Source organism: Nerophis lumbriciformis, linkage group LG24, assembly GCF_033978685.3.
Source record: "Nerophis lumbriciformis linkage group LG24, RoL_Nlum_v2.1, whole genome shotgun sequence".
NCBI classification, from domain to species: Eukaryota; Metazoa; Chordata; class Actinopteri; order Syngnathiformes; family Syngnathidae; genus Nerophis; species Nerophis lumbriciformis.
This window is the reverse complement of record NC_084571.2, coordinates 8292501-8306256: the sequence shown is the minus strand read 5'-3', so window position 1 is coordinate 8306256 and position 13756 is coordinate 8292501. Positions and strand designations below refer to the sequence as shown.

Here is a 13756-nt window from a genome sequence, read left to right as displayed (position 1 = left end):
TACGTCAAGTACCAAATTATGACACTGGTGTACAACCTATAAAATTTGCGGAAAAAAAAGCTAGCCTAATTGCGTTAGCATGCTAACAGGTAGCCTTTATCATTTAATAACATTTTTGATCTTGGGGTGTATACCTGCAAAATTAGATTAACAAAACTAGCATACTAAAACGGCAACTGTAATGTGCGTCAAGTAATAAAATGTTACTCTGCAATGTATACCTGAAAAAATTGTTAAACATACTAGCATGCAAATGCATACATCAAATACCAAAATACGACACTTGTGTATATCTATAAAATTTGCTAAAAAAGCTAGCCTACTAGCGTTAGCATTCTAACAGGTAGCATTGATCAAGTAGCAACATTTTTGATCCTGGGGCGTATACCTGGGAAATTAGATTAAAAAAAAACTAGCATGCTAAAATGCCAACTGTAACGTGCGTCAAGTAATAAAATGTGTTATTCTGCGATGTATACCTGAAAAATGTGTTAAACAATCTAGCATGCAAACATTAGCATACATCAAGTACCAAATTATGACACTGGTGTATACCTATAACATTTGCAAAAACAGCTAGCTTACTAGCGTTAGCATGCTAACAGGTAGCATTCATCAAGTACAATTTTTGATCCTGTGGTGTATAATTAGCTAAAAAAAATTGCATGGTAAAATGCCAACTGTAGCATGCGTCAAGTAAAAAAATGTTACTCTGCGATATATACCTAAAAAATGTGTTAAACATGCTAGCATGCAAACATTAGCATACATCAAGTACCAAATTATAACACATGCGGAAAAAATAAGCTAGCCTACTAGTGTTAGCATGCTAACAGGTACCATTCATCACGTAACAACATTTTTTATCCTGGGGTGTATACCTGCCAAATTAGATTAAAAAACTAGCATGCTAAAATGCTAACTGTAGTATGCGTCAATTAATAAAAAATAAAACGTTAGCATACATCAAGTACCAAAATATGACACTATAGCATGCTAACAGATAGCATTCATCAAGTAACACTATTGTTGATGCTAAGATGTATAGGCATCATGCTAATATTAGAATGCTAACTGCTAAATAAAAACTTAGCTACGGGCCGCTTTGTACACCTCTGATCTGAATAGAAAGAAGAAACAGGAAAAACATATATACCATAGCACTTTTATCACATTAATTGTATTGGTTCATAAGGTGATATATTTTATTGCTCTACTGTGTGCCTGCAGACTGGTGAATGTTTGTGATTTTTTATGTTTTTTTAATGTTTGTTTTATTCTGCCTTGACGCCAAATTCCAAACGTCTGCACAACTATTTTACATTCACATACTATTAAAGAAACCTTGAAAAATCATGCTTACTCGGCTCATTGACCAGAGCTGCTCATTTCACATTCCTTCTGCGCAAACTCCTAAACAATTATATTTGCAGGTCAAAAGTAATGACTTGTATTATCCAGCAGATGGCGCCATTACGAAACACCAACGCAGTACCTGTGCGGTGTCAATACAGGTAGTGAGTGTGGCAAGTACTCACCGAGGCCTCATTTACCCCTCACTGCCTTCCGTGGCTTCTAATTACCGTAATTACATCTGTGGAGGTGCTTGTGGGGCCGAGTGGCACCATCTTGTTCACTTTTATGCTCTTGCAGCAGAGAAGTTTAGCACCACGCGAGTGGAGTGTTGCCTCAGGCTGCTTCACAGGAGCCGCCAGCTGCCATGCCATCCAATTTCAGACCATTCCCTCTAAAAAAAAAAACAAAAAAAACATCTGAAGTGGAAAATCACACCTGATGGCCCACTAGGCGGCTTTCAAGCCCCTCGACGCTCGCATGGAAGTCATTGTACAAATCATTTATGTGAAGAAAAGAGGCTTGTGGTAAAAAAAAAAAACAAAAAAAAACACTTTCTTCTCATTCTTCACCCGGCAGAGACACGCCAGGACTGACGGGAACTTGGAAGGAGCGAGACGTGTAGGGAGGAGGGCGAAGGTGAGGGCGAGGAGGTAAGAGAGAAGTTGCGCTAATTTGCCTGCACCCTTCTGGAGATGGAGAGGAGAAGCAGTTCATAAAAACACTATTTTAAGATGGTTGCCATCCTGATGACATTGTGCACAAACTAAGTACTCATTATTTCAATGCGCCCAATTTTCGGTTGATAGTAAATTTTGTGTCTTGTATGGACGTTTGATCGCTGGATAAATATAATTTTCTTTTCAATAGCTTAATGTCGGGCAGTAAAAAAGCTAACTGCTTGCATGGATTTGACAGTGAATTTATAACTAGTTCAGTGAGCGTGTGGCAAAATTAGTAGCTGTGTTGACACTGCACTGATACTGTGTTGCTGTTTAATTCGCCATTATAAAAAAACATTTTTCCAATTCCATCCATCCATCCATTTTGTACCGCTTGTCCCTTTCGGGCAAAAAAACAATTTTTACAAAAAAAACAAAACATTTTTCTTCAAACAAATAAAGGATTCGCAAGTTAAAAAACAACAACATTTCTTTCAACTAAAAAAATGATTCGCCCTTATAAAAAAATACTTTTTCCAATTAAAACACAATATTCTTCAAGTAAAATAAAAACGATTCACAAGTAAAAAAAAAACAACAACACATTTTTTTCAATTAAAAAAACAATTTGTAAGTAAGAAAAATATATATTTTTCCGTAATTAAAAATTTGTTTCGCAAGCAATGTTCTTCAATTAAAAAAACAATTGCAAGAAGAAAAAAAAAACATGTATTCAATCAACAGAGCAATTCTGCAAGTAAAATAATATTTGTAAGTAAAAAAAAAACAATTTTCTTCAAGTCCAAAAAATGTTCTGCTAGAAAAAAAATTATTCGTCATTATAAAAACTACTTTTTTCAATTAAAAAAACAATTTGCAAGTAAAAAAAACAATATTCTTCAAGTAAATTTTTTTTTTCTTCAATTGAAAAGTTTACATTTTTTTTCCTCAATTAAAAAAGGACTCACAAGTCTAAGAAAACATTTCTTTTCAATTAAAAAAACGATTTACAAGTAAAAAAAAAAGTTTTTTGCATGTAAAAAATTGACTTGCAAGTAAAAAAAAACAACTGTTTTTTGCTATTAAAAATTTGATTCGTAAGTAAAAAAAAAGTTATTCAGTGAAAAAAAAACATTCGCAAATATTAAACAATTTTTCTGCAATTAAAAAAACAATTTGCAGGTGCAAAAACAATTTCCTTCAAACTAAAACTGCGTGATCCACACATTTGCACTCAGAGCATCTGTAATTGGCACTCTACAACGACAGTTGGGGCTGCCGAATCAATTTAAAGCCCCCAGAATTTATTTGCACATGGTGCCGTCCGCCAAAATTAACAAGAGGCAAGGTGGGGAGGAAAATGGCAGACAGAAGAAAGGGGAAACAATCTCAACCAGTAAGTTTACCTGTACGTTTTTATTTGCAAATAATTGTTTTTATTCGACCACATTTTTTTTTTTACCTGCAAATCGTTAAAAAAGTGTGATTCTGGAGTTTTGGTCGTAATTTCATAAGTGCGCGGCCACACGTTTGATTCCCGCGAGGCGACGATGGTGTGAGCGCCTCCTCGTGCACGATGTGCTCCTGCCGTGGTAACAGGAAGTGATGACTGTCCTCAGGGGATGTCTGCCCGCTAAGTGCTAAACGAGCAAAGCAGAGCAATCACACCTTGGCCTGTGTGTGTGTAAGTGTGTGTGTGTGTGTGTGTGTGTGTGTGTGTTCTTGTATTTTTACCCTTCTTGAGACATCAACAAGGAAAAGTAGCTTCCATATGAGGAGGTGTGAACAAGTTAGGACATAAATCATGGTCCCAATACAGAAATCCATTGCATCTAATAGAGAATGTCTCATTTGCACCCCTGGTGGTGAAATCTATCAAAATGAGGGTGGTCCCAAAAAAATTGACTGTCGGTTTTAAAAGTGCTCCCCCTCTGGCCAACATATGAAATAACAAGTGTGTGTAGGAAATTGAAATGTGCGCGCTTTGGCTAAAATTAATTAAAGAAAATAAATCAATATGTCTATAGAGACATACTGTAATAACTTGAATGAAGATTAAAAACCAATTACAAACAAAAAATTCAAAAAAAAATTAAATGAACTAAAAGCAGTCTTTTTCTCACAATGTGTCTGTCGACTTCTTTCTTATAAAATTGGGAACGATTTCTCACATTCTTTCTGTTTGTGTAATATTGCAATATTTTCTCGTAAAATTATGACTTTTTTATGTAAAATTATGACTTTTTAATGCAAAATGGTAACATTTGTCATATAAAATTCTGACTCGTATCACCATATTGCCCAATTTTTTTGTTGTTCTTGTAAAATAGTGAAATTTTTGGAGTAAAATGATGACTTTTGTCATAATTTTGCCAAATAAAATTCCGATTATTATTATAACATTGCAGCTGAGATGGGCTCCAGCGCCCCCCGCCATCCCAAAAGGCACAAGCAGTAGAAGCATTTAAGTCCCATCTTAAAACTCATTTGTATACTCTAGCCTTTAAATAGCCCCCCTGTTAGACCAGTTGATCTGCCGTTTCTTTTCTTTTCTCCTCTGCTCCCCTTTTCCTTGAGGGGGGGGGGGGGGGGGGGCACAGGTCCGGTGGCCATGGATGAAGTGCTGGCTGTCCAGAGTCGGGACCCGGGGTGGACCGCTCGCCTGTGCATCGGCAGGGAACATCTCTGCGCTGCTGACCTGTCTCCGCTCGGGATGGTGTCCTGCTGGCCCCACTATGGACTGGACTCTTACTATTATGTTGGATCCACTATGGACTGGACTCTCACAATATCATGTCAGACCCACTCGACATCCATTGCTTTCGGTCTCCCCTAGAGGGGGGGGGGTTACCCACATATGCGGTCCTCTCCAAGGTTTCTCATAGTCATTCACATCGACGTCCCACTGGGGTGAGTTTTTCCTTGCCCGTATGTGGGCTTTGTACCGAGGATGTCGTTGTGGCTTGTGCAGCCCTTTGAGACACTTGTGATTTAGGGCTATATAAATAAAGATTGATTGACTGATTGAAAATGGATGGATGGATGGATTATAACGTTGCCCAAATTTTTAAGCTTTCTTATAAAATTGTGACTTTTGTCGAGTAAAATTACGACTCTTTTCATAAAATTGCCAAAATTTAAAGCTTTTCTTGTAAAACTGCGACTGTTATTGAGTAAAATTCCAACTTTTATCACAATATTGCACAAATGTTCAGTTCGTCTTGTAACATTTTGACTTGCGTCGAGTAAAACTACGACTTTTATTATAATACTGCCAACATTCTACGTTTTTCTTGTAAAATTGTGACCTTTTTCCTGTGAAATTCCAACTCATTTTTCACAACAAGCTTTTATATATACTTGCATAGTATGTGTGTATTATTAATGTTGTAAATACACATCTTTATATATCTAGAAAGGCTGGTCCTAAAGAGGTCTCAAGAAGGTAACAAATACGAGAATGTGTGTGTGTGTGTGTGTGTGTGTGTGTGTGTGTGTGTGTGTGTGTGTGTGTGTGTGTGTGTGTGTGTGTGTGTGTGTCAGTGCAGGTGATCTGTCTGCTCTGAAAGACATGGACCCTCAGACTGAACACCATGTGATGATGATGATGATGATGATGAGTTCATATTTGCTCGGACGCTGTGTGTCAATTAGTCGCTCGTTAGTCTCATGGCGTGTGTGTTTGTGCGGCTGTGATGCTGAAGACAAGCGTCGTGTTAATAAAAAAACCCAAAGATGGCGGCGATATTTACGCGCTCCAAAAGACGTGCGGGGGGAGCACTACACCCCTTGCCCCTCCCCCTTTTCAAAGTGAGGGCCCGCCCCCTCACCCACTCCCACTTCATTAACCAAATGGAATTGATTTCATTCAATCAGGGAGGAAATCTTGTTTGTGGCGGTGTCGTGTTTGGCGTGTGTCACATGACCCCCAGCACTTCTTGTGTGGCGTCCCCCGGCCCCCATCGACCCCCCCACGCTCCCCTCCCCCCGGGGGATCACGAGCCAATGAATTACAGATGAGATCATTGTTACAGGATCATAACAGTTGTCTAATTGCCAATTTCTCTTTTTAATTGAATTTGGTGGAGTGAGGAGGACTGAGATGGGATTCCTGCCAGTGTGTGTGTGTGTGTGTGTGTGTGTGTGTGTGTGTGTGTGGCTTGTGACCGGGCTGGACTCCCACGTGAGGGGAAAGAGGGCTGAGACAAGTTCTTGTTCAACAGGCGTTTTGGAATTTCACGACTTTTTGGCCTCGTTCACACTGAAGGTCGATTCCAAATTTTTGAAGCTTTTCAGGTGGAATTCTTTCCCATTCTTGCTTGACGTACAGCTTAAGTTGTTCAACAGTCCGGGGGTCTCCATTGTGGTATTTTAGGCTTCATATTGCGCTACACATTTTCAATGGGAGACAGGTCTGGACTACAGGCAGGCCAGTCGAGTACCCGCACTCTTTTACTATGAAGCCACGCTGTTGTAACACGTTGGCTTGGCATTGTTTTGCTGAAATAAGCAGGGGCGTCCATGGTAACGTTGCTTGGATGGCAACATATGTTGCTCCAAAACCTGTATGTACCTTTCAGCATTAATGGTGCCTTCACTGATGTGTAAATTACCCATGTCTTGGGCACTAATACACCCCCATACCATCACAGATGCTGGCTTTTACACTTTGCGCCTATTACAATCCGGATGGTTCTTTTCCTCTTTGTTTCGGAGGACACAACGTCCACAGTTTCCAAAAACAATTTGAAATGTGGACTCGTCAGACCACAGAACACTTTTCCACTTTGTATCAGTCCATCGTAGATGAGCTTGGGCCAGCGAAGCTGGCGGCGTTTCTGGGTGTTGTTGATAAATGGCTTTCGTTTTGCATAGTAGAGTTTTAACTTGCACTTACAGATGTAGTGACGACCTGTAGTTACTGACAGTGGTTTTCTGAAGTGTTCCTGAGCCCATGTGGTGATAGCCTTTACACACGGATGTTGCTTTTTGATGCAGTACCGCCTGAGGGATCGAAGGTTAGTAATATCATCGCTTACGTGCAGTGATTTCTCCAGATTCTCAGAACCTTTTGATGATATTACGGACCGTAGATGGTGAAATCCCTAAATTCCTTGCACTAGCTCGTTGAAAAATGTTGTTCTTAAACTGTTCAACAATTTGCTCACGCATTTGTTGACAAAGTGGTGACCCTCGCCCCATCCTTGTTTGTGAATGACTGAGCATTTCACGGAAGCTGCTTTTATACCCAATCATGGCACCCACCTGTTCCCAATTAGCCTGTTCACCTGTGGGATGTTCCAAATAAGTGTTTGATGAGCATTCCTTTAACTTTTTCAGTCTTTTTTGCCACTTGTGCCAGCTTTTTTTAAACATGAGCTAATATTTGCAAAAAATAACAACGTTTTCCAGTCATATTTATTCACCAAAATAGACGTTCAAAAGAAAATCAGTGACAAATGAGTAGAAAACAGGTGAAAATAAAATGTTTTAGGAACTCACGTGAAAGTTCCACCACTCTGTCCCCGACTGCTTGCCCACAGATACCCTCTCCAGAGATCTGGTTTCCAATCACATAATCCAGATGTTAGTCTGACTTTGCAAAAAGCGAACAGGATCTGATTAAAGTGTTTCCATGGGCTGTAGGAGGCTTATTTACACCCAACTATTTGACAAATCGGATTAATTTAGAGCATGGACACATACTGGGTCACTCACTTACTCACCATGCACTCACTCTTTTTGTATTTTTCTCTTTCACACAATCACTCACTCACTCACTCTTTCACACAATCATTCATTCACACACTCACTCTCTCCCTCTTTCAATCACACACTCATTCACCCACACAATTACTTACTCAGTCTCCTTTCGCTCTCGTTCTCATTTACTCACTCACACACTAACTCATTCTCTCTCTCTTTCGCTTTCACTCACTCACTCTCTCTCTCTTTCACTCAAACATTAATTTTTTTCTATTCTTTCTCTTTCACTCACTCACTCACTCACTCACTCACTCACTCACTCACTCACTCACTCACATTCTCTCTCTCTCTCTCACTCACATTCTCTCACTCACTCACTCACTCACATTCTCTCCCTCTCTTTCTCTCTTTCACACACACTCTCACTCACTGTCACAATAAACTCTCTTTCTCTCTCCCATTCACTCACTCGCTCACACGCTCTCTCTCTTTCACTCAAACATTAAATTACTCTTTCTTTCTCTTTCTCACTCACTCACTCACTCACTCACTCACTCACTCACTCACTCACGCTCTCTTTCTCTCTCTCACTCACTCACTCACTCACTCACTCACTCTCTCTCTCTTTCACTCAAACATTAATTTTTTTCTATTCTTTCTCTTTCACTCACTCACTCACTCACTCACGTTCTCTCTCTCTCTCTCACTCACATTCTCTCACTCACTCACTCACTCACATTCTCTCCCTCTCTTTCTCTCTTTCACACACACTCTCACTCACTGTCACAATAAACTCTCTTTCTCTCTCCCATTCACTCACTCGCTCACACGCTCTCTCTCTTTCACTCAAACATTAAATTACTCTTTCTTTCTCTTTCTCACTCACTCACTCACTCACTCACTCACTCACTCACTCACGCTCTCTTTCTCTCTCTCACTCACTCACTCACTCACTCACTCACTCACTCTCTCACTCACTCACTCACTCACTCACTCACTCACTCACTCACTCTCTCTCTCTTTCACTCAAACATTAATTTTTTTCTATTCTTTCTCTTTCACTCACTCACTCACTCACTCACTCACTCACTGACTCACTTACGTTCTCTCTCTCTCTCTCACTCACATTCTCTGACTCACTCACTCACATTCTCTCCCTCTCTTTCTCTCTTTCACACACACTCTCACTCACTGTCACAATAAACTCTCTTTCTCTCTCCCATTCACTCACTCGCTCGCACGCTCTCTCTCTTTCACTCAAACATTAAATTACTCTTTCTTTCTCTTTCTCACTCACTCACTCACTCACTCACTCACTCACTCACTCACTCACGCTCTCTTTCTCTCTCTCACTCACTCACTCACTCACTCACTCACTCACTCACTCACTCTCTCTCTCTTTCACTCAAACATTAATTTTTTTCTATTCTTTCTCTTTCACTCACTCACTCACTCACTCACTCACTCACTCACTCACGTTCTCTCTCTCTCTCTCACTCACATTCTCTCACTCACTCACTCACTCACTCACATTCTCTCCCTCTCTTTCTCTCTTTCACACACACTCTCACTCACTGTCACAATAAACTCTCTTTCTCTCTCCCATTCACTCACTCGCTCACACGCTCTCTCTCTTTCACTCAAACATTAAATTACTCTTTCTTTCTCTTTCTCACTCACTCACTCACTCACTCACTCACTCACTCACATTATCTCCCTCTATCTTGCTCTCACTCACACAATCACTCACTCAAACGTAAACACACACTTTCACTCTCTCTCTCTCTCTCTCTCTCTCTCTCTCTCTCTCTCTCTCTCTCTCTCTCACATTATCTCCCTCTCGCTCGCTCACTCACTCACTCACTCACTCACTCACTCACATTCTCTCTCTCTTTCTCTCTCCCATTCACTCACTCGCTCACACGCACTCTCTCTTTCACTCAAACATTCAATTATTACTCTTTCTCTTTCTTTTTCATTCACTCACTCTTTCTCTCTTTCGCTCAAACAATAAGTTACTCTTTCACTCACTCACTCACTTATACACACGTTCTCTCCATCCCACTCACTCTCCCTCTCTCTATCTAGCTCTCTCTCTCTAGCTCCCTCTCCCTCTCTGTCTCTCTCTCTCTTTCTCTGTCTCTCTCACTCACTCACATTCTCTCCCTCTATCTCGCTCTCACTCACTCATTCACTCACACAATCATTCGCTCAAACAAAAACACACACTCTCACTTTCTCTCTCTCTCTCTCACTCACACACACACTCACTCACTCACACACTAACTCTGTCTCTTTCTCTCTCTCTCACTTACTCTCTCACTCACTCACTCACTCACTCACTCACTCACTCACTAACTCTGTCTCTTTCTCTCTCTCACTTACTCACTCACTCACACTCTCTCTCTCACTCTCTCTTACTCACTGACTCGCTCACACACTAACTCTCTCTCTCTCACTGACTCACTCACTCATTGTCTTTCTCTCTCTCTCGTAGTGAGCGAGCGAGCGAGCGGTGGAATCCGTGGGACTCTTCAGGCATGTGGTGCTCGTCATTCCGACTGCGAAGAAAACATAACTCCGCCAAGACTGACCCTCCCTCCCCAGGACTGACTGACCAATCACAGGCCGCCGCTCGCCCCTGCCCCCTTCCTCAGCTCTCTCTCTTTCTTCCATCCCGACTGGTTCGTTCCTCCGCGTTCCACCACAGCATCCTCCTCCTCATCCTCATCCTCATCCTCCTCCTCACACCTTCTGGTCCGAGGAGAACTTGTAGCTGGGGAGCGACGTTGAGAGGATAGAAGTGTGACAGGCGACACTCCACAGGGAGCCCACAGCATCAACTGTGAGTACAGCGGCTCTTTTTAACACTTCACACACACACACACACACACACACACACACACACACACACACACACACACACACACACACACACACACACACACACACACGCACACACACACACACACACACACACACAACCACCAACAATCAAACAAGTGAAGAATATTGTAGTTTCAAAGTAGCTGATGTTTCACATTTGAAAAACGCTGTTTGTCTGGACTGTGTCCCCTCATCTCTACTTTCTTCTCTAAGGGTTTTATTTACTTTTTTTCTGGTCAGTTCCTGCTCATGTTGATGTCCTACTGTCAAGTATGAGCATGTGTGTGTGTGTGTGTGTGTGTGTGTGTGTGTGTGTGTGCATGCGTACGTGTCTTAGGGCCGGACAATTAACGGAATTTTAAATCTTGTTTTCGATTTGGGCTTCTCCTGTTCATAAAAATATTGGAAAAACACGATTAATGGGCCGCGCAATGTGCATGCAAATTCCTGAGCTTAAAAAAAACCCGAGCACGTCTACTAGAAGTTTGGGATCGCACCATGGTTGCTACTTTTTTTTTTTCTTTTTCACTAAACTCAATTTAAAAAAAGTACAACCATATGATTTCTACATTTTGTTCCGTTTTTCTGTCTTTTTTTTGTTTTGTTTTATATTTTATATAATATTTCTTTACTGCTTTCTTCCTACTTCCTTCATTCCAAGTGTTGAGACACACCTGTTGCCACCTGGCAATTACTCATGTTTCCTAAAGTCCACCTTTGTGGGATTCTTATTCTCTTTAAACTGTTCTCCATGTTTCTCCTATTTGAACTATTTCCACTGTTAAGTATTTTTACAGTGGTCCTTTTTTTAATCCAAAGTACACTTTAGATCTCAGGTTGGACCCGAGTAACCCTCTCATCCTTCAGCCCAAAAACACTTGACTGATTTTAAAGCTAAAATATGCATGACATTGTACATGTTTGGTGTATGAATGAATGAATTAATGAATGGTTGGTGTATGAATACATGTTTAGTGTATAGATAATAAATGATTGGCAACTGAATCAATGAATGTTTGGTATATGAATCAACAAATGTTTGGCTTATGAATGAATGAATGGTTGGTGTATGAATGAATGGTTGGCGTATTAATTCTTGTTTAGTGTACAATTAATAAATGATTGGTGTATGAATCATTTAATGTTTTGTGTATGAATGAATGAATAGTTGGTGTACAAATGTGAATGAATGTCTGGTGTGTCAATTAATGAATGTTTGGTGTATGAATGGATGAATGAATGGGTGGTGTATGAATACATGTTAAGTGTATAGATTAATAAATGATTGGCGTCTGAATCAATGAATGTTTGGTGTATGAATGAATGAATGTTTGGTGCATAAATCAACCAATGTTTGGTTTATGAATGAATGAATGTTTGGTGTATGAATGAATTAATTAATGGTTGGCGTGTGAATAAATTTGTAGTGTACAATGAATTGTTTGGTGAATGTTTGGTGCATGAATGAATGAATAGTTGGTGTATAAATGTTTAGTGTATAAATGAATGAATGACTGGTGTGTAAATCAATGAATGTTTGGTGTATGAATGGATGAATGAATGGGTGGTGGATGAATGTGAATGAATAATTGGTGTATGAATGTAGGACTCTGTGGTGTATGAATGAACCATTTTTTTGCCTTATGAAAATGAATGATGTGTGAATCATTGATTGTTTGGTGTATGAATGAATGAATAGTTGGTGTATAAATGTGAATGAATGTTTAGTGTATAAATGAATTACTGACTGGTGTGTAAATTAATGAATATTTGGAGTATCAATGAATGACTGAATGGGTGGTGTTTGAATGTGGATTAATAATTGGTGTATGAATGTGAATGAAGGTTTGGTGTGTGAATTAATTATTGATTGGTGTATGAATGGGAATGAATGTTTGGTGTGTGAATCAATGATTGTTTGGTGTATGAATGTAGGATTGTTTGGTGTATGAATGAACCATTTTTTTGCCTTATGAAAATGAATGAATGTTTGGGGTGTGGATGTTTAAATGTTTGGTGTATGAATATTAATGAATGTTTGGTGTATGGATGAATGAATGTTTGGTGTATGAATGAATGAATGAATGGTTGGTGTATGAATGCATGTTTAGTGTATAGATTTAAAAAATGATTGGCGTCTGAATCAATGAACGTTTAGTGTATGAATGAATGAATGTTTGATGTATGAATCAACAAATATTTGGTTTATGAATGAATGAATTAATTAATGAATGAATGGTTGGTGTATAAATAAATGAATGAATGGTTGGCATATGAATAATTGTTTAGTGTACAATTAATAAATAATTGGTGTGTGAATCATTGAATGTTTGGTGTATGAATGAATGAATAGTTGGTGTATAAATGTGAATGAATGTTTAGTGTATAAATGAATGAATGTTTGGTGTATCAATGAATGACTGAATGTGGATGAATAATTGGTGTATGAATGTGATTGAAGGTTTGGTGTGTGAATGAATAATGATTGGTGTAAGAATGTGAATGAATGTTTGGTGTGTGAATCAATGATTGTTTGGTATATGACTGGAGGACTGTTTGGTGTATGAATGCACAATTTTTTTGCTGTATGAAAATGAATGAATGTTTGGTGTGTGGATGATTAAATGTTTGGTGTATGAATATGAATGGATGTTTGGTGTATGGATGAATGAATGTTTGGTGTATGACTGTGAGTGACTGTTTCGTGTCTGAATGTGAATTGATATTTGGTGTATGGATATGAATGAATGTTTGGTGTATGGATGAATGAATGTTTGGTGTCTGAATGCGAAGTGATTTTTGGTGTATTAATGAATATATGTATGTGTATGGATGTGAATAAGTGTTTGGTGTAGGAATGTAAATGAATGCTTGATGTATGAATGTGGATAAATGAATGAATTGTTGGTGTATGAATGTGAATACACGTTTGGTGTATGAATGTCAATGAATGCTCGGTGTATGAATATGAATGAATGTTTGGTGTATGAATGAATTAATGTTTGGTTCATGAATGTGAATGCATCTTTGGTGTGTGAATGAATGAATGTTTGGTGTATGAATGTTAAAAAATAGTTGGTGTGTAAATGAATCAATGTTTTGTGTGTGAACTAATGTTTGGTGTATGAATGAATGATGGTAAGATGTAT

The 13756-nt window shown here is 39.2% G+C and overlaps 1 protein-coding gene across 1 annotated transcript in view; it reads left to right on the top strand.

Annotated features, from left to right (window-relative positions):
* Positions 1–1931: 1931 nt before the first annotated feature.
* LOC133620178 (RNA binding protein fox-1 homolog 3-like) overlaps positions 1932–13756 on the top strand; it is a 1135173-nt gene continuing 1123348 nt past the window's right edge. Inside the window, exons 1-2 of the mRNA XM_061981452.1 lie at positions 1932–2006; positions 10219–10566. The gene's annotated coding sequence lies outside the window, so the exon portion shown is untranslated. The remainder of the gene's footprint in view (positions 2007–10218; positions 10567–13756) is intronic.